This window comes from Ascaphus truei, chromosome 9, assembly GCF_040206685.1.
Source record: "Ascaphus truei isolate aAscTru1 chromosome 9, aAscTru1.hap1, whole genome shotgun sequence".
NCBI lineage: Eukaryota > Metazoa > Chordata > Amphibia > Anura > Ascaphidae > Ascaphus > Ascaphus truei.
Window position 1 is genome coordinate 66291801 of NC_134491.1, and position 16763 is coordinate 66308563.

A 16763-nucleotide genomic window follows, 5' to 3' on the forward strand; every position below is an offset into this window, starting at 1 on the left:
AAGGGTAACTGAAAGCAAGTGAATATATTATATATATATATATAAATATATACATATAGGATATGGACTGGCTGATTTGAACAATGTATCTTTACAATTATTGCATTATCTTGCAATCAAGCACTGTACACAGCACTGCTACTTTTCATAGGAGTTTGACCATTTGTACCATTTATACTTTGGGTCGGGTGAGCTAGTACCCTCAGCATTGTATGTTCATTGGTAGTGCGCTGAAACCCGTTGGCTCCTTCACCCATTGGCGCCTTCTCAAGCATGAAACCAGTCTTTACAACCCACAGTTTAATTTTGTAATTCAATCCGATGCGGTAAATAGTTTTCTGTTTGCTGTGTAACTTGCTCTTCACCGCCTCTTTACCTGCCTTTTACTTGCTACTAACTATAAGGACTTTTGCCCTACAGACATTAGAATTCACCTTTCACCCTGATGTACTTGAATATTTACAGACCGACACCATAAATGCTGGCATTCGCTGTTCTTCTACAGGTACATTTCCACGTATTCAGCAAAAGAAGAGTGTGTGACAGAGCTTAAGAACTCAAAGGCAGGCAGGGCCGCTGACAGGCGGAGACAGTCTGGTGTCTCACACACCACGGTGCGAAAGATTCCCACAAATGCCATAATTCGTGGCTCAACTATGCAGCCCCAGGGCTATTTTGAAAGGCAGCCTCAAAATGAATATGTCAATTACAGGATCTTTACCATATGTACGTGAGGGGAACACAGAGGAGTAGGTGACTGTTAGAAATTCTTGATGACTTGGTTTCGGCTCCAATGTCCAAATATCAACTCTCTAATTGTAGAGTAAATAAAAATGGTGCACTTGTGAGCACATTCACACGTCTCAGAGAGCTCCACAACTCTGCCTTTCCCCATTATCTCTTAGCATACAAGCCTTTCACTGCAGCCAGGGATTCTGGGAAATGACATGCAAATAAGCACCCAGTGTGTCACTTTTTACTTCTAATTATAGAGTGGGATCGGGCGCTCATGTTTGAAACACAGAACGATCTTCCATAAGGACATTTGCTTCACTTCTTCTGTGATCTAATTGATCCAAATAACAAAAATAAATTAAAATTGGCTCAGAGAGCTGGATTACTAATAAATGGAGATTTATTTTGTTAGGTAGTCTTTATGTCAAATCTTTCAGTGTCGCAAATGTCAGTGCCTGATTGTTATACAATTAGAGATTTGATATATTAAATCTATATAAAATATCAATTCAAATGATAAAAACGACTATAATTTTAGTATCTTCCCATCTTAGCGTGTCCGGCTTTTAAAAAAAAGAAAAAAGAAAAGAATGCAGTGTTAAAATCCATGATTGTCTTAATCTCTCTAGTGTCCAAGTTTACCATTGCAACCTTATATCTCCTGAACAAAGCATCACATTTAAAAAATAAATAAAGCGCTGGCAAGGGCAAGAAGAGCCCAAGAAAAGGATTCAGTAAAAAAATGAAAGTTACGCCGCCCTGCAATGTATTAAGGGTTACATTTTTGAATAAGGATGGGCTGATCAGTGATTGGTTATGAGTTGCCGGCTGGGCAGGTCCGTAAGGAGAAAAGGCGGGTTACAAACTGTAGGAGGAGCCATTTTAGAAATCCCGAGGTACAGGTTAGTTGCGCAATGACAGTTTAGGTGCAGTTTTATTGTCATTTTCTTGTTCAGCCCCAGGTAGTTTATTTATTATTAGGATGAATAGATCCAGCATTTCCAGGGAAGGGCAGGTGTGCCCATGGGGGAGTTTCACTTAGGGAGTTAAAGGAGTTGTTAGGGAGGATTTAGGAGCAGACCTTAATGGACGGAGGAGTATGGTTAATGAGGCAACTTGCAGGTGTAGAAAGGCCCCAGGTTAGTGGGGCCCATAGAGCATCTGGGGTCAGCAGGGAGGAGAGTGTAGTGGTCTCTGTCAGGGGGCAGAGGTGGCTGTTTTGGGGCCCAAGCGGTCAAGTAGGTCCAGGCCACCTGAGAGGCTGAGTCCCAGCTGCAACTCGGTCATGAGGAGCAGTAAGACATTGGTGGACGGAGGGGAGCGGTGTGGAAAAGGGAAGATGGCGTGGTGAGCGCAAGCCCACTATGGGCCGGCTCTGAGGCTTAGGGCAGGAATGGAGCAGCGGATGGATCTGGAGGAGGATGGTGAGGGTGGAGCAACGGAAGATGCTGGAGGAGGGTGGTGAACAGAAGGAGTGTGGCAGCAGCGGTGAGCAGGCTCGACCATAGGAGATCGGAGTGGAGGAGCATGGTGGAGTCACATGGTGTGGGGGCGTGCAGGCTCATGGCACCCTGAATCACCATATGGTCTGGAGCAATGGAGAGGAATGCAGGTAGGGTAGGATGACTTGCAGTGGATTCAGGGACCAAGGAAGAAGAAAAGCTGACGGACGACCTGGCCTATCTGCAGCATTTGTGGTGTCAGAAAGAGCCAGAGGAGATGAACTGGAAGCAGAAGACAAGACTGGAGGGATGAGTATGGTCCTACTAATGTGTGGATGAGGAGAGGTTAGAAGGGCCTGTGCAGGGGAGTGATAAGGCCTTATTGGAGGTGTTAAGGGCTTTATTGGGTAGATTGGAGCCAGGGGTTGAGAAGACTCCACTGGCAGCTGGATCTGATGATGTGTTGGCACATATTGCAGGAATGGCGGAAGAGGGCTCTTGCATAGCTGAGATGGCCCAGAGAGAGTCGTAATTTGTGTAGCGAGCGCCCGGTGGATGCATTTGTTGCCTGAGGTGATAGAAAATATTTTAGGGCGAGTTTGTTGACATCTTATCTTTAGTGAAAGTTGGTAGTGGATAGGATAGATAGAGCAGACATTTCCAAATGTTCTATGTCCAGATGAAGAAACCAAGGTACTGTAACAATCTAAGGCAGGCAGATGATGTAGAGATCTCAGGGAATGCAAGGAAAGGAAGTTTGGGAAAGATGTAATTTTTTTTTGTTAAATATCTTTTTTGTTGTTGAGGAAAAGATACACATAAAACAGCACAAAATATTAGTTACCAGCACAGAATATTCCAAACAATCACATGATTATCCAGATTCTCATACAGTTCTGTAGGAGATGTGTGCAGAGGTTTAAAAGAAGAGACATATAATAGGAGAAATCAAAATAGGCTTTTATTAGCCAGTAGTTTTACACAACAAAAACACAGCTTAGGTTTCATCAAAAAGGGAGCAGCAAAATAAACTGACCTAGCTCCTATAGTGAGAGCTCTGACTAACATCAGTCTTTAGTCCCTATCTGAGCGTGGGGAAGTAGGCCCCTTACCAATGCCAAAATCCAGTACTTTCCTGGATCAGAGATAGGAAGTTCCCGCGCGATCCTTCAGCAGCCCAGGGTCTCTCCCTGGACTAGAGATCCCCATTGCACTTTAGGATTCTTAAAGGACTAACGAGCCAGCTGAGCAAGTTAATTAGGACGGTCTGTTGAGCTCAAGCTCTCCACACAGGGTTTTCCGTAAAGCTATTAAGACAGGGAAGGTACCCTGTTACAGGTTCTTTTTGAGCTATACAGAGTCATTGCTGTGTGTCATTTTAAAGCTATTAAATTGTCATTTCTTCTTCCTCTATTTTCTATTTCAACATTTTTAACCAGATAAACTTTACAATTTGGACTATACAGGTAACAAAGCAGGAGCGATAAGAGGGAATATACACTAGGAAATCCACTAAATACAAAAATAAGAAAAGCAAACGTGATTTAGATTAGTAAAGAGAATTGAGATTAATAATGGCTTTACATGTGTAATGTTAGAATCATTTTAGTTTACAAAAGGCTAAGAATTTAAATGCTCACAACAATTGTGTAATAGGAGGTAATTCAAATAAAGTTTAAAATCAGCCTCTCCATACATCAAAAGCTTTCTTTACACAGGATTGGGAGAGGAGGAGCTTGTTAGACATACGTATAGGATCTTGGCTTCCCCGGTGCACTGGAGATCAGGACCACAGGGCCAGTCAAATTTAAGATAGGTACCGGCTCAGAGACTGAGAAAGTATCTTGGCTGTAAAACATAGACACAAGATCTAGTGGCTTCCCAGGTGCACTAGAGAGCAGGACCACCGGGCTTGGAAAATTCAAGATGGGTGCCAGCTCTGAGACTTTGTTTAGAGGCTGAGAGGGTAGGGAACAGATTCAAACTTGGCCTCCCGGTTCTGTGGTTTTTCAGCTGAGTTCCTCTCAGACGTATCTTGTTCAAGAAAAGGTGGGATTTCTGTCTTACTTTCTGTGTGATGATTTTCTGGCCTTGATATTATAGGTTAGGGTCTTTCGGGTTAACTCACAGATTTCATCCAAAAAGCTGAGTCAAATTTTCTAATCAATGACATGAGTTTCTCTCCAAGAATTCTTCAGTTTTCATTTGAGCCACATTATTTCCAGCTGAGGGCTTCCAGCCAGTTATTAGCTTACGTTGTGGCCCCGATTCTCTCTCACTCCTATATTCATAGGATCTTAGGTGTGGACCTAAGAAAAGTCAATGCGGTCTCACAGTTTGATGCATACCAATGTCCAGAGTAGATGAGTTGCTTGATTCCTCAGGAGAAGCAGACTACATAACCCCCTTTCTAAGCCTGTTGTTATTGTTGGCATGTATCGCCCCCCTAAAGCCCCACTACCATACCTGACAGATATCACCCAGTTTCTTGGCTCAATTTCCTCTCAGAAAGAGAAGTGTTAGCTGTTAGTTCTTGGGGATGTCAACTACAATTGGCTTGACCCTAAAAACAACAAAACCAAAGTACAACTCAAGTCACTTCACCTAACCCAACTAATTTCCCAACCCACAAGGATAAACCTGAAATCTCACAACCATTCCTAGACTGCATTCTCTCCTCTAGACCAATCAAACTCCAATCCTCTATTATTCTACCTGACATTTTCAGTGACCATGTAGTAGTGTACAGTACTGTGTAAGGGAAATCAGACCACCCCTATCAGTCTGTAACTGTTACATATTCCTATAACTTATTTTATCTTTAAATTTTCATGCAATGTCTTTATAGTTAATGTATAACGCTGTTTACCTGATGTAATGCAACATTTATATATATAATGTATAACCCAGTTCACCTAATGTAACCATGTATTTGTAACCATGTATCGGTCATCACAACTCTGTGCCCAGGACATACTTGAAAATGAGAGGTAACTCTCAATGTATTACTTCCTGGTAAAACATTTTACAAATAAATAAATTCCTTTGGAAATTAATCCAGATCCAAAACCGCTTTCGCCATTCCGATGGGTTTGTTTCAGTTTATAAATATGCCATTTGGGTTACACTGGGCACCAGCAACTTTCCAGAGGTCAGGAACAGGGTGTTGAGTCCCCATAGAGCTTATGCTGTTGTGTATGTTGATGATTTTGTCATATTCAGCAAGCTCTTGGGATCCCATAAAAAAGGCCAATGGGCTTTGATGAAATTAAGAGATGCTTGTCCCCACTCTTAAAAGTCCTGACTTTAAAAGGCCTTTTATCATCCAGATGTATGCCTCAAATATAGGCCATGAGGCCATCTTGTCCTAAGAATTTAACGGTATCGCACATCCGATTCTGCTCCTAAGCTGGATGTTCCCTAAATAACCGGCGACAGAAAAGTAGGCTTTGGATGTGCAATGGCCAATTGAGTCCCTAAAATATTATTTGACTGGGGTTCATTCTATGTTATTTACTGATCACCCTCCATTAAAGTGGCTTCATACTATAAAGTACTCCAACCCCAGATTGACCAGCTTGTTCCAGTCCCTCCACACCTTCTCCTTTGACATCAAACACAGGCCAGACAAGGAGAGCACGAATACGGACTTCTGTCCCAAGAGGGAGGGGAGGGAGGGGAGGGACGGTCTTTAGCTCCAGTTATCATACTGTAGCTACCCACAAACAAGAGAGGAGTGTAGTAGGGTCAACCCTCATAGTACTAACCTGGGGCTGTTTGGTCAGCTAACAGTTAATGCCTGCCTACAGAAGGCAGGAGCACTAATGAACCACCTGGGCTAAAGCCTTTAAAAACAGGCAGTCTGCAGTTCAGTGTTGTTGCTGTTTTGGAATGCAGAGAGAAGGTGCTGACTCTGACGTTACCGCTGAACTGTACCTAATGTCTGTTGCCTGCTTATGCTTTATACTGTTGAACTTTGGCTGGAAAAAAAATCTATATTCTGTACCGTTCCACTGTGGGTGAGAAAAAGCTATTGTTTTTTTGTTGCTGAGTTGCTGAATTTTGGCTAAATAAACGCCTACGTTTATTTCTCCAAACCGCAAGTCTCGTCAATATCTCTGCTGACGTCCCCTACAGTATCCCTTTTTTAACGATAGTTGTTGCATGCTGTCCGTTTGGCATTGTTGAAGTTGTGTTTGAACGTGAGGCCTTTTGGGTGAAGGCGCTTTGTTCGGTATTTAAGATGGGTTTATTGAAATTGGGTGCGCGCTTATGATTTCGGTATACAATCTTTTCGGATTGGGGCCGCAACAGAGGTTGCCCAACTGGGCATGACGAAGAGGGAAGTTATGAAGATCGGGCGTTGGGAGTCAAGATGCTATAAGGGTTATATGCATCCTGATCTGATTAGTTAATGTACTGTTTCAATTAATGTTTCAAGCAGAGAGGCCAGCTCCAGTGGTGTGGATTGTCGGGTACTTGTACGTATTTTGGGCAGCAAGGCAGGCAGAAGGAAGGTCATTGGGTAGGAACCTGGGGCTGGGATTGATCAGGGTAAAATGGCGTGGGGTTTAATCTGGACCCGTCTGCTGCTTGAAGTAATGGAGATGAGGCGGGTGGCGAGAAGCCTAATTACTGTGGTAATATATGCAGGTGGAAATGATTTGGGCCAGTTAAAAATGGTGAAATTAATTAACACCATAAAATAAGATTTATCAAGGTTGTTGGCCCCTTTTAGTGATATCCGTTTGGTATGTTCGGAAATGATTCCGAGAATATTCTGGAGGAATGCTTGGACCTGGATTGCAATTGAGCGGAGATGGAAAAACGTCAATGCGTCTGTTTCCAAATTAGTTAGGAAAGTGAATCGAAGTGTTCCCGGGCACAGGGAGATGGAAGGGGATAATAGGGATTTTTTGAGAAAGGATGGAGTCCACCTGACAGATATAGGACTGGATATTTTCAATGTGGGTCTTCAGGATGGTATTGAAAGGGCATTGGCTCTTGGTGGGGTAGGGTTAATACGGGCTTACATGTGGTGGGGATGTTGCTAGCCAGTTGAAGTTGGTTGGAAGTTTGAGGATGAGGAGAGTAAGAGAGAGGAGGCGGAAAGAGGGTGGGTAAAAGAGGAGGAGCAGGGGGGGTGAGAATTTTTACAGGGCTGAAGATTCACCTAGGATGCTGAATACCCTTGCAACAGCCGTGCCTAGATTCATTTACTAGATAAAAAAGAAGGCCCTAACATACTGCTAGAACAACTGCTGTGTATATCTATGAAGTTCATGATGTTTGTAGATGTGAAGACTAATTGTGATAAGGTTTTGCAGTTTAAATATCAGCTACTAGTTACAGAAATTGCTGTTCTAGTTAATTTGTTGTAGACACTTGCGTATCAAAGGTAACATTGCTCGAAACATGCCATAGTAAGGAATATACGTATGTAGCAGACGTTATTATCCCTGTTAACACAAAAGAACGCACAAAATATTGCGTTAAACAATACATATGTTATCTCCTTAACCATTGTTTTGAATGGTCCTACCGCTAAATAATGAGCCAACGCATCGCCTTACTGGGATAAGCCACATGTGCTGAAGCAGGGATATACTGAAAAACTTACCTGTTGGTGGCCCTTGAGGAATTGGCCACCCCTACCCTATGACAATAAGAAAATAGGGGTAGCAATTTAATGAATCATAGAACATATTTTGAAATGATAAGTGTGATGTTTTGTATAACCTTCCTTTATAGCACTACCTTTCGACAGAAGACCGTTAAATCACAACATGGTAAATATGGATATTATTTATTGATATCCTTACACAATGAGCTGTTAAAACTACAGAGGACATTAGGAGCCACCTAGTTCCTGGCATACTTATGATGAAAGGTAGAGCCACTACGTATTTAAGTCCCACGTGTATCACACGGGCCAATCAGAAGCCTATTGGTTTGCGTGACATGGAGGATTTAAACCGCCATTTTGTTTCCCTCGGAAGGGATGGTACCATCACTATCTGTAAAGAAATGTGTGTCAAAATAGGGGGGTGGTCATTCACTAATCTGCAATAGTGCCGACAGACCCTTTAGCAGTTTAATAATAATCCCCTAACTGGCACTGCTCCTTTATCGTGTATGTATTGGCTGCTTTTATTTATTGGGTAAACATAATTGATCATTCTTTCATCTTCCTGGAATCTGGATTATAAAATCACTTTATTTCGCGTGAATGAATAAAACATTGATGATAGAGGTGAAGGAAAACAAAACATTTCACCAGCAGACACATATATTCATGTAGTGCTAGTACGTCTTAAATAGCTATAGGCACCTTTAAAAGAGGGACAAGTATAAGTGTTTTAAAATAATTTGTGAGCTTTTTCTATGATTAATGCTTTTCACACCATAGAGATATTTTAGGCGTACGTCATAAATGTAAAATATATTATTTTCTAATTGCCGTAAGGTGGTAGTTTACAAGCCTCTCCATTGGTAAACTCCATCAAGTAATTCTCCAAATAACACTTTATTTATATTCAATCTCTTGGTCATTCCTAAAATCAGGTATGGCTGGGGTTCTCTGAGGTTGTCAAATCCCCCCTCCCCCCTTCCCCCCCCCCTTTCCCCTCCCCCCCCCCCTTTCCCCTCCCCCCCCCCTTTCCCCTCCCCAGGTCATCCGGACATGACAACCATATATGGCTCTCTCACCTCACTGTATTCCTGGATTCATTGTAGAATAGAACTCAACATGAGTTTAGAGGACAGGACTAGATCATCTAGACCCAGTGACCTGGAGCTGTTCGGGGAGTACTAGGTAAAAGAATGTCTGTAATTCAACAGTTCCATTTAATTTGCTGATGGTGAATGTTTGGCTGCATGAAGTTTATGGAGAGATATAGATCATAGGTTATATCTCTTTACAATGTTGCTAAATCTTTGCCTTCACTCCAATGATCGTTATTCTCTTTTTATGATGGTATCATTATGTTCTGCATTTGGTTTTCTGGTTGCAACATTGTTTATTTTTTATTGTCTAAAACACTTGCTTTATGGCAGCAATTTTTGTGAACTGTATACTACAACAAGCCATTTCTATACTTTCTGAAGCCAACTTTTTTGTCGCGCTGTGCTCTCCAGAGGTCTTTCTCAGAAATAGAAACATTCTGAAGGATTCGCCAGTAAAAGAGCAGATCCGCAGAGTACTGTTAAATCAGGGCTCATAATATCATGTTACCTAAATCAGTAACATACAGTATATTCCTTCAGGTTAATACATATCCACAAAGCTAATTTCATGCAAATCCCACCTTCCTTTGTATATCTTTTTAGCATAGGCTTAAAATTACGTAACAGCAGAGCAAAGTTCTAATAATGTCCTATTTTATTTGAGTATACCTTTGACTATTGTACACTCCTTCATACAACACATGAGGAAATAAACTACCTGTGAACACACCTGAGATACCTGGGAATTATGTTAATTTAAATATAATTTGCATTTATTTGATTGGGTTGAAAAAATGAAAATATAGGACATTTGTACAGAAATATATATTTTACATTGAGCACGTGGAATGACCGCTATAACAATGTTTGGGGAAAAGTGTTTTGGAAGGACTTATGTGGTTAGCTTGGTTAGCTACAGTATACCTATGTCTCATGAGTATTGTGACAAGGTAAAACTAAAGGCCTAAAAAGATGCCTCTGGGATGGCTTTGAGTTTAAAAGAAATGAAAGTAACAATTTAGATCCATGTGCAAAGATTGCTGAATCCTGAAGATCCAGCAATGTGGATTCCCAAAGTTCTATAGACACTCACAGAGCCAGTGGCGGATTTACAATTTTGCCGCCCTTAGGCCCATACCTTGTTGAAGCCCCTACATTTTTCTTCTCGCCATCTCCGCAATACACATAATACCAACCTCTCCTCAATACACTAAATTTAATCATCCTCCCCCCTGCAGCACACACAATATAGCACCCCTTGCGGCACACACAAAATGGAATCCCCCACACGCAGCACACACACATAATGGCACCCACTTCACGCAGTACACACACAAAATGGCACCCCCCGTGCAGTGCACACACACATGGCACTTCCCGCGCAGTGCAAACATAAACATGGCACCTCCTCCCCACTCAGTGCACACAAAACATGGCACCCCCCTGCAGCGCACACACAAATATGCCCCCCCTGCAGCACACACACACACAAAATGGCACCGCCACCCATGCAGCACACACAAAACGGCACCCCTACCCCAGCACACACAAAATGGCACCCAGACACCATGCTTGTTATCCTTTTAGGACCTCGGTTCATTATTTTGGTAAGTGTACCACGCTGTTTAATTTGACGCACAGTCCATGTGCCAGAGTATATTTTTCCATATTGCACAAGGAGGTCGGACCTCCACCTCCCCCCCACCAGCAAAAAAAAAACTCCAGCAGCAGGACTGAACTGTCATTTCCTACATATATGCAATTATTTGGGATAACTAGATCGTTTTCAGTGTTCAAATCTGTATTCACTCACACCTATTTAATACTTAAGATTCATTAAGTATTCCAGCTATTGGTTATACACTATCACAATGGTTTTCAACGTTTTTTTGGTTAGGGAACCTCAGAATTCAATTTTGAAATTCTGGGGAACCCTAACCCTCGCCCCCGTCTCCTGCCCCCGTCTCTCAACCCCTACCGTCACTTATACACACACACACACACCCACTCACTTCCACAAGCATGCCCCCTCTCACTGACACACACACACTCCCACTTACATCGACACACACTCACACTCACACACTGACATACTCTACACTGGCACACTGCCACACTGACACACTCTTACACAGACATTGAAACACTGACACACTCTCACACAGACACTCACACACATACACTCTCACACAGACACACACACACACAGACACACTCACGCACACACGCAAGCACACATACACACACACACAGACACACTCACACACTCTCACACAGACACACACTTACACAGACACACACTTACACAGACACACGCTCACACAGACACACACTCGCACAGACACACACTCTCGCACAGACGCGCACAGACACTCACACAGACGCACATAGACACACTCTCACACAGACACACACTCGCACAAAGACACACAAAACAGAATCGCCCCTATAAAACAATCTGTCCACCAACAAAACAATCTGTCTCCCTCCCACAAAACAGAATCTGTCCCACCCCAAAACGGACCTCCCCAAAACAGAATCCCCTCACCCACCACAAAATATCTCTCTCCTCTCCCAACGGAATATCTTTCTCCCCCAAACGGAATATCTCTCCCCCCTCCCCGTAAACAGAACCTCTCCCCCCCACAAATGGAATCTCTCTCTCCTCCCCCCCCCCCAAACGGAATCTCTCTGTCCCCCCCAACCACCCCCTTCTCTCACCTTAGTAGATGCCGGCTGCTCTGTTGCCGGCTGCTCTGTTGCCGGCTGCTCTGTTGCCGGCTGCTCTGTTGCCGGCTGCTCTGTTGCCGGCTGCTCTGTTGCCGGCTGCTCTGTTGCCGGCTGCTCTGTTGCCTGCTCTTAGGCCTCGTTTATAGTGGCAGAGCACATGCACACGATGTCGCACGCCGCCAAAACGAATGAATGTTTTCTATTGAGCGTGCACATAGTGCGTGCGACCGTGCGTGCGACTGATGCACCCAAGCGCGCAAATTTTCAACAGACAACTGCAATTAATGTTGCCGCGTGACGGCCGCGTCATGTAAGCGGTTCAGCCAATGAGGGCGAACCGCTCATGTGACATCATGGCCACGCCTCCCTGTCGCCTCCCGATGCCTCCAGCCTGCAGTGACATCATGCGATCGCGCGTGCACACTGACGGCTCTACTATAAACGAGGCCTTACACCAGCAACTGCACAGCGTCGCTCAGAGAGAATTGCAACATTGTTCCTGCGCTGTGCAGTTGCTTGTTGTCCCCGCCCATTCCGATGTCTCCTCCAATCCAGGTTCGGGGGAGGCAGCGAGCCTGAGGACTGTGAGGACTGTGACATCAGGAAGATGCAAAGAAAATCTGCCGCCCCCAAATTCTGCCGCCTTAGGCCATTGCGCCTAATGGCAAATCTTACACTGAACAGAGCCAAAGCAAAAACAGTTGTTGTAAAATGCTGTCTGTTTATATTTATCACACATGGGGGCTGGTTTACCAAGCACCGACGCAGATTATCTCACCCAATCTGTCATCAACTGCTTACTGAATTTCGTCAATTCTGCTTTCACCAGAGGCTCAGTACTAACTTGAAAGTGAATGTTGCCTAATGCTGCCTTGATCCCAAAGTCACAATACTCATGGGAGGCAAATATGTACAAAGTCTCCAAAGATATAATTTTACATTATTATTTCTCTAAAACAGTGTGTGTGTGTGTGTGTGTATATATATATATATACAGCTGTGGGGCCCCCGGGGACCCACAGGGACCACCCGAGGGACCATCCGAAGGACCCCAGCCCCCTGTGGGAACCACCCGAGGGCCCCCAGACACCCGTGGGGACACCCTGGGACCCCATTGGGGCCAACAGAAACCTGCAGGTACCACCTGGAGGCCCACGGAGCCTAGCGGGGACCACCCAGAGGCCCCCAGGCACCCGTGGGTACCCCCCGGGGTGCACTGTGGGGCCTGCAGACACCCGTCGGGACCACTCTAGACCCCCACTGGACTGGGGTATTATTCCTGTGTGTAAAAAAATAAATCAGGGTTTTATGGGGGGGGGAGGGGTACAGGGGGTGGGTGGTGTATTGGTGCTTACTAAATATTTTTACATTTTAATTTTCTTACTAGTGTAGCAGGGGGTCTCTGGAGCTGAACCGCATTGGTTTCATGTCCGGCGACCACCTGCTTTCCGAGATACAGGCCCTGTAATGGGGTGCCGGTATCTCCTATGCACGGTCACGTGATCGGGACATTTCCATGCATAGGAAATATTGGCACCCCATAACGGGGCCTGTATCTCGGGAAGTAGGGGGTCCCCGGACCTGAAATCAATGCGGTTCTGCTCCGGAGACCCCCTGCTACAATACACTAGTAATAAAATTTAAATGTTACAATTTTTTTATCTCCGGCGAGATTTTCGCAGAGTGAGGCGGATCTCTCTGCAGCAGATACAAGTCGCCGTGTGAGCCCTTCTCGGAGGGCAGGTCCTATCGCCGCCGGCAACTCGCCAAGTTTGGAAATGTTGCTCTCACTGGTATTCAGGCCTTTCTGCAATACCGTGAGAGCAACACGGCAAAAAAATGGCGAGTTCAAAACCCTGCCGAAAATTTCTATCGGACTTCACTGCATGAGGCCCTTAGCCTCCTTTATTCATGCAAACAAGCTATTAAATGACACAATGTAACTCACATGTTGCTGGGTGAGGTGTCATTGGTTCCATAAGGTTAACACTGTTAACACAATCGTCGGTGTGCGGATCCGCCAAGTAACAAAAGCAATAAAACAGGGAAAAGATGCGACGTAACACCTCCCAAACTGAATGCTCAAGAACCCGGATGTAACCCGGTTTCCCGCCGTGCGGCGCTGCGTTCCAGGCTGTGGGACGCCGCTCCGCACGTAAGCATTCAACAGACATGTACATACTTTCATTGGTAATAGAAAAATGACATTACACAGAAACTGTGTCCTGTTTAAATAAAAACTACACAAGAGTACAAATGTAACAATTAGATGTATCAAAATATATTTACACACATTTAAAAAAATCCATTATTGTTGAGGATTGTTACCTCCAACACACAAAACTGCAACACATACACAGTGGAAAAGATGTTCAATGTTGAAAAATCTCTGATATTCTGACTCAGTAAAATACGACTTATTTAAAAACATAAGTATATATATTCAGATATATTAAATTCATTATCCACTCTGTGTTCGCATATCTAGACATAAATTTGATTTGATGATTTCCATAAATAGGTATATAGCTACCAAGGGCACTCCAAAATGTATCAATTCCGTTAGGACAGACAAATATCATAACAAAATTAGAATCCATACCTTCATCAAATTAAATCAACAAATCAAAAAACCTATTCCAAATAAACTTCACATATGTATTGATGATTAAACATCTCCTGGTGCACAGTAAACCAGCATTACATTTAGTTTTGTGTTCATTTGGTAAGCTCTAATTTGATTATGGATAGATACCTATGTAAACATACATACTCACAATACATCCACATTGAGTATCTCTCTGTCCCCCTCTCAGAATGGCAGTTACATTTTCTCTGTGCCTTTCAAACTGACCACCTGCTCCAACATTCCATCCGTTCATCCTGCCACCCAATCCCATATCTCCTGTCATGTGTTGCCAGGCAGACCGGGGACAGCCTCTCCAATTCCCAATTGCACCATATGATAGGTGGAGCCAGTGGTGGCAAAAAGGTCCGCCCCATATACTTTTGCTGCGCTATCGAGCCTGATGGGACGTCACTTAACTATTGTGAGTGCCTCCTTGCCTGCTGCTCTCCTTCTCCTTCTTAACCGTAGCATCAAATGACTCTGTGGACGTCCCCAACATGACGTCACAAGGCACCTCGTTGCCATGGCAATGTGACGTTGCAACGTGAAATGACGGCATGACACCGTGTTACCATAGCAACGCAACGCCGCGGGACTTCACGTTGGTGATGTCTGTAGCATCATTTGCGCTGCGGTTCAGAAGGAGGAGAGGGGGGGGGGGGCAGCAAGGAGGCGGCCGCAACAGCTAAGTTCTTAGGGGCTGGGTGGAGCAAACCAACTCTGCATAGTATACACACATCTCTCACAGGGCTACATTCTCCCCACTGTACATTCTCCCCCTGCTAAAACCATTGATGCCTGCATTAACAATATACGAAAGAATATTTATAATAACATTAATGCATTTCTGTCTAACAAATGATTTTCTGTCTCCAGTTCAGTATTTTTCCTGTTTCCTGCACCTCCCTGTTGCCTTAGCATACCTTTCCCCATCCCTGGGGCTTTGGTACTTTCCTTTCTCCCTGCCACTTGGTGCAGTCCAAGCTGTTTCCCTCTGGCGCTGTGTTCAGTTCCTTCCTTTCAGCCTTGCTGCCCTCTGCATTGCTTCTCCCCACTGCTCTCCCTGTGAGTGGGCTTTGCGTCTTTGAATATGCTAAATGGCTAATAATTTGTTTCTTACCTAGTCCTTATTTTTATGCATTCCCAAAATGTTTTCCCCCTTTTATTTCTGTTTATGTTCTTATAATAAATTCTTCAGAAATTCAAGACTTCCATTTTGTATAGAAGACGGAATTGAGTAAACTTTCTGACTCAATTTATTAAGCCAGAAGTGCGCAAACTGGGCGGTGCGAGATTTATTTGGGGAGGAGGGGGGGCTCGGCAGTTACAGAGGCCCCATGCTCTTCCACCAATGCATTTAAAAGCCGGGGGACCGCGCGAGGCCTCTGCAACTCAACTTACCGAGATTCAGCCAGCTTCGGGACATGTCGCCATGGCAACACGGCGTCATTTGATGCCGCAGTAAGGTAAGGGGGGCACGAGCACTGAGGGAGAGCAGGCAAGGGGCGCAGCAACAAAAGTTTGTGCACCCCTCAGTGGCGTAGCTAGACATGCGCAAGCCCCCCAGGCAAATTTAAAAAGAAAATTTCAGGGCCCCATTAATATTAATTCTGACTGCAATTTTTTCCTCCCTCCCCCACATCCTCTCCCTGATCCTCTCTCTCATCATCCCTCCCCCTCCTCCTCATCATCTCCCCCTCCTCATTATCTCCCCCTCCTCCTCATCTCTCCCCCTCGTCCTCATTTCTGCCCCTCCCCATCATCATCTATCCCCCTCCCCATTATCATCTATCCCCCTACCCATCATCTCTTCCCCACTTCATCACCTCTCCCCACCTCTCCCCTCCCCACCTCTCCCCTCCCCCTCCTCATCTCTCCCCTCCTCATCTCTCCCCCCTCCTCATCACTCCCCTCCTCATCATCTGTCCCCCTGCCACACCTCCTCATCTCTTCCCCTCCTCCCCCTTCCCCCAGCATGTCTCCCCGAGTCCGGGGTTGGAGAGGGGAACGTACTAGTTTTACCGTAAGCCAAGGTCAGGTGCGGAGAGAGCAGAGTGGTCGTAATGCCGTAGCCGAGCAACACACAACGGGTCGGAGCATGAGTATCACCCATACAATGCTTTTATTGTTTGGAATCTTGTGAGTTTTCAATCGTAATGTCCACGTTTTATTAACTTTTACTTACGTTATTACACGAAGATCGGGCGCTTTTTTCTTCTTTTTTTCTGTTAGGTTTGTCAAGGGAGGTTGTTGTGCCTGAGAAGAAAGCTGCCGGCATCTGGACAATTTTTAGTCAGACCTCTCTAGGTCACATGATTGGTTTGGTATCAAATTGATATACAATACATGGACTAACTTTACCCACCTGATTTTTGAACATATATTGTGTTTTTATATCATATTTTTATTTTTCATTAATGCATTGTATGACATTATAGTACGCTATTGATTGAGTGCACAAAATTGTGATTGTTTAACATCATATTGTGGTAAATCTACAA

The 16763-nt window shown here is 44.4% G+C and overlaps 1 protein-coding gene across 2 annotated transcripts in view; it reads right to left on the reverse strand.

Annotated features, from left to right (window-relative positions):
- Positions 1-14551, reverse strand: part of LOC142503183 (monocarboxylate transporter 1-like) — a 46416-nt gene extending 31865 nt beyond the window's left edge. The window contains exon 1 of one of the 2 annotated variants that reach the window (XM_075615284.1): positions 14411-14551. The gene's annotated coding sequence lies outside the window, so the exon portion shown is untranslated. Of the gene's footprint in view, positions 1-14406 lie in introns of both variants that reach the window. The other variant, XM_075615285.1, reaches the window with a different exon arrangement.
- Positions 14552-16763: the final 2212 nt, after the last annotated feature.